Genomic DNA, 6,000 nt, shown 5'->3' on the forward strand with positions numbered 1-6,000 from the left:
TACTTGTATTAATTTATTTACAGAGTATTTTTGTAATATTGCGGTGAACACGTGGAAACTGTATCAATATAGTGCATACATTAGCCAAGCTCAAGCTTAAATGACTGATGTGAATGACTGATGTATCATAAACGTTGGTAAAACAAATCTTGCTCCATGCTTAATCTTTCCTCAAAGTAGTGAGAACGACAGACAATCTGCATTTATAGACCCAGTTATAGGTAATAGTGGCCCACAGCTGATTAACAGAAGTATTTGCACTTTCAGATTTAAAACTTTGCAGGATGTTTTCATTCACTTAGAGCTATGTTACACACTACATGAAAGGTCATTTAACTCAGCCAGAGCTCTACCGGTGGTCTCTTGGTGAGCTGTATTGATGGTGAACCTTAGCTCCGGTAACCACTGGTCCCACGTCTGATGATATTGTCCCACATAGGACGCAATCATGGTTTTTACTGCCTTACTTTTTACTGAGGTTTTACTAAAAACCTTATGTCATGACAGCAGTCCTGGGAACGGCAGTTGTTTATTTAAACATTATTATAAAAAATATTACAAATACCAAATGTATTGAAAATATGATTTTAAAGCCTCTTAAGGAAAAGTCCACATAAAAGTCAGCGACAACGGATTACGAAACGCGATTAGATTAACAAACAACCTCAGTGTATTAACAAAACAAAAGAACATGTACAATACTACCATATACCATATATACCATGTACATGTTCTTTTAATGACCGTGAATAAATTATAACGTCATCAATATACACTCACCTAAAGGATTATTAGGAACACCATACTAATACTGTGTTTGACCCCCTTTCGCCTTCAGAACTGCCTTAATTCTACGTGGCATTGATTCAACAAGGTGCTGAAAGCATTCTTTAGAAATGTTGGCCCACATTGATAGGATAGCATCTTGCAGTTGATGGAGATTTGTGGGATGCACATCCAGGGCACGAAGCTCCCGTTCCACCACATCCCAAAGATGCTCTATTGGGTTGAGATCTGGTGACTGTGGGGGCCATTTTAGTACAGTGAACTCATTGTCATATTCAAGAAACCAATTTGAAATGATTCGAGCTTTGTGACATGGTGCATTATCCTGCTGGAAGTAGCCATCAGAGGATGGGTACATGGTGGTCATAAAGGGATGGACATGGTCAGAAACAATGCTCAGGTAGGCTGTGGCATTTAAACGATGCCCAATTGGCACTAAGGGCCTAAAGTGTGCCAAGAAAACATCCCCCACACCATTACACCACCACCACCAGCCTGCACAGTGGTAACAAGGCATGATGGATCCATGTTCTCATTCTGTTTACGCCAAATTCTGACTCTACCATCTGAATGTCTCAACAGAAATCGAGACTCATCAGACCAGGCAACATTTTTTGAAAATCCCAGTAACTGAGCAGATTGTGAAATACTCAGACCGGCCCGTCTGGCACCAACAACCATGCCACGCTCAAAATTGCTTAAATCACCTTTCTTTCCCATTCTGACATTCAGTTTGGAGTTCAGGAGATTGTCTTGACCAGGACCACACCCCTAAATGCATTGAAGCAACTGCCATGTGATTGGTTGATTAGATAATTGCATTAATGAGAAATTGAACAGGTGTTCCTAATAATCCTTTAGGTGAGTGTATACAAAGAAACTTCCCTCTCAATTCCGCTAGGACCTTCTCCATCAGCCTATGGAAGGTGGCTGCGGCATTCCTGAGCCCATATGGCATAGAGCGGGATTGGAATAGCCCCTGGGAGGTGATAAAGGCTGTTTCATTCTTACTCTCCTCCTCCATTTCCACTTGCCAATATCCTGACCGCAAGTCCAATGTACTGAACCATGAGGCGCCTTCCATGGATTCCAGGATGTCATAGATGAGAGGCATTGGATATGCGTCAGGTATGGTCTTACTATTAAGCTTCCTATAGTCGATGCAGAACCTGTAAGATCCATCAGTTTTTGGGACCAGGACTACGGGTGATGACCACGGGCCGTAGGCCTACTTTTTACTGAGGTTTTACTAAAAACCTGATGTCATGACAGCAGTCCTGGGAACGGCAGTTGTTTATTTAAACATTATTATAAAAAATATTACAAATACCAAATGTATTTAAAATATGATTTTAAAGCCTCTTAAGGAAAAGTGAAATTTTAACTCTTTTTGTCAATGTATTGTAACACTCAGACGGTATTATACAGCAGAGTATACACAATAAATAGGAACGCTGTTCCTGTTTCATAGTCCACATAAAAGTCAGCGACAACGGATTACGCAACGCGATTAGATTAACAAACAACCTCAGTGTATTAACAAAACAAAAGAACATGTACAATACTACCATATACCATATAGATATTTACAAACAGCATTGAATGCGTGTGTGGGTGTATGAGCGTTTCCTCAAAGTCTTATAGTCCAGCGTGTATATACAAAGTTAGGATCAGCCTCACCGGTAACATTGTCAAGTCCGTGAGCATGATCAATGAATTTGATAATTGGCTTAAGTCTTCCGATAAAAGTAATCCTGGCAGCGAGCCCACGGAAATACTCCTCCGAGGAACGGCGACCCAGTGCTTCCAAGTCAGTCAATGGATAAGCATCAATCACACCGGTAAATTTGTGAATGAGAGTACGCTCTCTCGAAGACTGGAATACCGGTTCCTTTTATGGAAAACACAATAGTCTTTTCCTGTTTACATGACAGGTACCCACGTGACCCGAAGCCACGAGAAGTTCTCGTCGGGGTTAAATACACAACCGTTAAGGATCATACAGCGTACAGAGGAAAGCAGATAAGGTAATAACATAAAGTGACGAAACATACTTTGTTATCAGGCACTAACCTTATCTAAAAGTTCCCCTTATGTGGCCACATTACATAGATGTTTTTTTAAATGGTTTAAAGGAGCAGTGATGTCCGCAAAGTGTGGAATGAACTTGTCGTACCATCCAGCTAGTCCCAAGAAGCGTTGGAGTGCTTTAAGGTCTTTGGGAGGAGGATAATCAGCCACCGCCTGGGTCTTTTCAGGATCCATCTCCACTCCTTTCTCTGACACGATGTGTCCCAGGAATTTTAGTTGTCGTTTAAAGAAGTGACACTTCTTCATGTTGAGAGTAAGGTTGAGTCTGTGTAGAATGGTGTTCAGGTGTTGTACATGTTCTTTTAATGACCGTGAATAAATTATAATGTCATCAATATATACAAAGCAAAACTTCCCTCTCAATTCTGCTAGGACCTTCTCCATTAGCCTCTGGAAGGTGGCTGCGGCATTCCTGAGACCATATGGCATAGAGCGGAATTGGAATAGCCCCTGGGAGGTGATAAAGGCTGTTTTATTCTTACTCTCCTCCTCCATTTCCACTTGCCAATATCCTGACCGCAAGTCCAATGTACTGAACCATGAGGCGCCTTCCATGGATTCCAGGATGTCATAGATTAGAGGCATTGGATATGCGTCAGGTACTATTAAGCTTCCTATAGTCGATGCAGAACCTTGTAAGACCCATCCGTTTTGGGGACCAGGACTACGGGTGGTGACCATGGGTAGAAGGAGGGCTCGATGATGTGGTCACTTAGCATTTGTTTGACTTGCTCGTCTATCATCTTTTTCTTGAAAGGAGAAACTCTGTAAGCCCTAGATTTGACAGGCATTTCATCACATAAGATGATTTTGTGTTGTTCCACAGATGTTTTCCCGAGAAGCTTGGAAGTGGTATGAGGCCAAGTATCGATCAGCTTCCGTAATTCCTCCAGGTTGTCGGAGTCCCAGCTGGGAGCAACTTCAGCGATCGGAGAAACGAGAGATGGATGCCATGTTGAAGGTAAGGCATAATAAAGACTCACTGTTGCCGTAGTGTGTCCTCTTTGCCCTACCAGAATCGTAGCCAGTCCTGGGTTTATTGTGGCTGTTAGAAAGGGATGATACTACTTTGCCCACTTTCAGCCCAAATCTCCCTTGGCCTACATCCACGATTGCTCTTAGTAAATCCAAACCTGCTATCAAGGGAAACGCCAGGTGAGCATCCTTCATTATAAAAGTATCCACTCCACATAACTTCTCATGCCATTTGTAACAGACGGTTTTCTTGTTGAAAGCTTGATGCACCTTTCCATCGGCCATAATGAACCATTGAAGGGGAACTGGATGGTCAGAATTCGGTTCACCTCCTAACTGTCTCATTAAGGTGTACGTGCTCCCTGTATCCAGCACAGCCTTCACCTCATGCCCTTTTATCGTTACTGGCACTACCAGAAGGGAACTTATAGGGTGCGGTTGTGCAATGGATGGTCCTGCCAGATTTTTAGAGGTATTACGTTCATTTGGTCTTTTATTGGCTTTTTCTCTACCATTCTGACTGTCCACCTTCTGCCAGTAATCCTTCGCCCCCATACAGTCTTTCTCCACCATAGAGCCCACTTTCACCAGTTGTTCCACAGTTTTCGCCGTCCCTCTTAAGCAGTCCGCGACCCTGGGGTTGATGTTGTTGAGGATGCGGCTCACCATCTCTTCCTCTGTCATGTCAGACTTCCACTTAAGGCAAGAGGGCCCGATAATCATAGGCAAAATCTCTCAGGCGTTGACGTGGCTGCTGAACCAGAGACCTCAGCTTATCTTCCACTTCTGCGAGGTAATCATCTGGTAGAAATGCATCCTTAAATGCCTCTTTGAAAGATTGCCAATCTGTTACCTTGTTCCTCTCTGCCTTCCACCAGCTCAAAGCAGGTCCTTTCAGAACCGTGCTCAGAGTGCCGACCAGTTCCACACTGGGAAGGGGCCTGATGTCAAGATAGTTCTCGCACTGTTCAATGAAGTTGAGCATATCTGAAGTCTCACAGGACTCGCCAAAAGTAGGAAACTCCAGCCGAATCGGGGGCCGTCCGCAGAAGGACGAGATATAGGGAACAACTGGAGGGGTAGAGGAGTCCTTAAGCATGGTTCACACGGCAGGATAATTAGGTCGATTTTAGCCCCGATTCACCCCTTCCGACAATCTCAAGGATGCTCCGATTATCGTAAAATAATCTGATCAGATATTCCTGGCGTGTGTGGTGTGTTAAGGCTGCTCTCGTCTGCTCGGAAGGACGTCGGGACCGCTCCGATCTCAAATCGGGGATATCCAACATGTTGGATTTATTTGGCCCGATTTCTTCTCGTGTGTGGTGTCCCCCGAGCACGCAGCCTGTGGACTGTGGAGTGTAGCCAATCAGAAAGCGAGGTGACGAGGCGGCGAGGAAACACCGGGAAATATAATCAAAACAGCCGGCGGCATGGCGCACCAGAAAGTCCGGTGGACGTCAGATCATCGCCTTTTCTTTTGATAAAGTTTTTTTCCGGTTAAAAACAAACTACAAACTATTGCCACTGCATCCTCTTCGTCCGCCATGATTTTTTACTCTGAAGTCACGTTTGATCTCGAGGTATTTTGCGCGATTTCCCGTCTGATCTGGGAATGCTCGGGAGTCAAATCGGTTCGTGTGTGATGTGTTGATTTTGCCGTGTGGCTGCGCACCACACACTGTACGACCAAAACTGTTAGACCCGTGATTTTTTTATCCCCGTGTGTGGGGTCTCTCAGGTTTGGAAAATCGGCCGACAATTTTTAAATCGTCCCGTGTGAACCAGGCTTTACAGGAGTTATATCACAAGTAGCATTGACTGTCTTGGATGGAGGATAATAATGTGATATATTACTACAATTTAAAATAATTGGTTTTCAATTTATTATACTTTAAATTATCATTTATTTCTGTGATGCAAAGCTGAATTTTCAGCATCATTACTCCAGTCTATCACATGATCCTTTAGAAATCATTCTAATATTCTGATTTATTATGAGTGTTGGAAACAGTTCTGCTGCCTTAATATATTTGATGAATAAAAGGTTTAAAAAAAAACTGCATTTATTCAAAATAAAAATAAAAATTCTAATAATATAAATCTTTACTATCACTTTTTATCAATTTAACACATCCTTGCTGAATA

Source organism: Leuciscus leuciscus (genome assembly GCF_965113295.1).
Source record: "Leuciscus leuciscus genome assembly, chromosome: 9".
In the NCBI taxonomy this organism is placed as follows: Eukaryota; Metazoa; Chordata; class Actinopteri; order Cypriniformes; family Leuciscidae; genus Leuciscus; species Leuciscus leuciscus.